The sequence below is a fragment of the Archocentrus centrarchus genome, chromosome 6 (assembly GCF_007364275.1).
Source record: "Archocentrus centrarchus isolate MPI-CPG fArcCen1 chromosome 6, fArcCen1, whole genome shotgun sequence".
Taxonomy (NCBI): Eukaryota; Metazoa; Chordata; class Actinopteri; order Cichliformes; family Cichlidae; genus Archocentrus; species Archocentrus centrarchus.
In genome coordinates, this window is record NC_044351.1 from 4,455,064 (window position 1) to 4,457,861 (window position 2,798).

At 46.9% G+C, this 2,798-nt stretch overlaps 1 long non-coding RNA gene across 1 annotated transcript; it reads right to left on the reverse strand.

Annotated features, from left to right (window-relative positions):
* Window positions 1-288: 288 nt before the first annotated feature.
* Window positions 289-973, reverse strand: LOC115781182 (uncharacterized). Its single transcript, XR_004020060.1, has 4 exons — window positions 885-973; window positions 698-778; window positions 578-617; window positions 289-469 (listed from the first exon to the last, which is right to left on the reverse strand). It is a non-coding gene; the product is annotated as an uncharacterized LOC115781182 (long non-coding RNA).
* Between the last annotated feature and the right edge of the window lie 1,825 nt (window positions 974-2,798).

The window sequence follows — 2,798 nt, forward strand, 5'->3', positions numbered from 1 at the left end:
ATGCACATTATTATCGGGACCCCTAACTCCCATACATTGTGGAGTTGTAGCACAGCAAAAAGAGGGACTGTTGTCACCTGATTCAGATGAGATGGTTTGTTGTCCTGGTTCAGATGAGATGGTTTGTTGTACTGGTTCAGATGAGATGGTTTGTTGTCCTGGTTCAGATGAGTTGGTTTGTTGTCCTGGTTCAGATGAGATGGTTTGTTGTCCTGCTGGAACCTGCTCGACCAACTCGTCTTCGCAGCAAAGTTCGCTCTTGTTCAGCATACGTAAGTAATCGTTCAAAAGAGCGAGGCTATCCTTTTTTACACACGATTGATGTAGTGTAGGATGTGAAGATGGTCCTGCGATCGCTGTGTCTCTCGTAGACGCTGTAATGTCCTCACGCAAACTTCCGCGCGCCGAGCGATAGAATCCACTCGTGGGCCCGTGACGTCCTCCTCCTGTTCCAGCGTGATGAACTGATCTGCGGTGGTATGAATAGCTGAATGAATATCACATAATAAAAATCAAATATAAATCCAAAAAAACCCCTCCAAACAAAAAACAAAAAAACCAAATTGGTTTTACTCACCCACGATTTTCAGATTCCCTTCTTGACGATTCAGCTAATGCTATGAAAAAACAACACGGGTTTGAGAAAGTTGTGTTGGATTTAATTCAGACATAACTTGTTAAAGAAAAAAAGACTTACGGTTTGTAACGATCCGTAACTCCCCCAATGGTCTTCGTATTATCTGACCGCGTGCATTCTTGTATGGATGGATGAAATAATCTGGTATACAAAGGAACATTAGATAGAAAGATTTTTTTTATTTTTAAGAAAAAAAAAAGTGATTATATATATATATATATATATATATATCAGTGAAATCAGTCACCTCTTACATCACGTACACTTCTCCTGAAGTCTCTATTCTGCCCACTGTTGTCTAAAACCAAACTGTGTGTTTTTAAAAAAGAAATGAGATACTATACAGAATACATTTTGTTTTCACATAATTTTGTGTAAAATAACACGCTTACCTGAATCCATTTAAAAGTCCGTGTGTAGCGATGCTCCGGAGTCCGTTTAAAAGAAAAAAACTCGGGGAAAAAAGAAATCAAGCGACACGTCTTGCCAAGCGAGAGTTTGAGACGGCCTTCTCTCCTGTTCCCTGTTTTATAAAAGCACAAACCTTTTGTATGGGTGAACGACCCACTGTTTTGAAATTACCCCTCCGATTGTTATTTCACGAAAGCCGTTGTCTACCACGGATGATTGGTGCACTCCACCACGTGTGAATTGTTGCTGGATTGAAACACTGTAAATAAAAACATAGGCTTCAGTCAGAGTCTGGTAACACCCCATAACCCTTTGATCTGTAGACCGGGATCCTCAGACCTACTGTATGTAAATGAACAACCCTACTGTTGAGGAGGATATACGGCTATTATTTAGCCATAGTATTTTAATTTAGGCACTGTGTTGTGTGCGTTATGCACCACAGGTGGGCTCGGATATTAGATTATTCACCTTTGTATTTTTATTTAGCCACTGTCTTGTGAGTTTGAACCTCTTTGATGTCCGTCTGGGAAAAAGCCCCCTTGTAAGGAGAGACAATGAGATCAGCTGATTTGAACGGATACCGTATACGTCATTATCACACGTCAGCGCAAACACGCACGGACACACGCACGCGCACACGCACCTCACACGCACGCGCAAGGCTTTTTTATCACCTAGGTGTGAAAAAATCACACCTAGGTGTGAAAGGGCCACCACCTTATTACTACTAGCACTGCTTTCCCCTCCTGAGTCGCCTGACGGTTTGCCAGAATCGCTTCGATGCCGTCCGAAAGTCTTTTTCCATAGCCTCACCGAACTCCTCCCACACCCGAGTTTTTGTTTCGGCCACTACCCGAGCTGCGTTCCGCTTGGCCTGTCGATACCTGTCAGCTGCCTCCGGAGTCCCACAGGCTAACCAAGCCCGATAGGACTCTTTCTTCAGCTTGATGGCTCCCTTCACCTCCGGTGACCACCATCTGGTTCGGGGGTTACCACCACGACAGGCACCAACCACCTTGCAGCCACAGCTCTGAGCAGCAGCCTCAACAATGGAGGTGCGGAACATGGTCCATTCGGACTCAATGTCCTCAGCCTCCCTCGGAATGCTGTCGAAGTTCTGCCGGAGGTGGGAGTTGAAGATCTCCCGGACTGGGGCTTCTGCCAGGCGTTCCCAGCGCACCCTCACAATACGTTTAGGTGTGCCAGGTCTGTCCAGCATCTTCCCACGCCACCTGATCCAACTCACCACCAGGTGGTGATCAGTTGACAGCTCAGCTCCTCTCTTCACCCGAGTGTCCAGAACATACGGCCGCAGATCTGATCATACGATTACAAAATCGATCATCCACCTGCGACCTAGGGTGTCCTGGTGCCATGTGCACTTATGGACATCCTTGTGTTCGAACACGGTGTTTGTTATGGACAAACTGTGGTTGCACAGAAGTCCAATAACAAAACACCATTCGGGTTCAGATCAGGCAGGCCGTTCCTCCCAATCACCCCCTCCAGGTCTCACTGTCATTGCCCACGTGAGCGTTGAAGTCTCCCAGCAAGACTATGGAGTCACCAGATGGAGCACTCTCCAGCACCCCCCCAGCAACTCCAAAAAGGGTGGGTAACCCTGAACTGTCATTCGGCGCATAAGCGCAAACAACAGTCAGGACCCCGTTCCCCAGCCCGAAGGCGCAGGGAAACTACCCTCTCGTCCACTGTGAAAACTCCGACGTACAGGCAGCAAGCCGGGGGG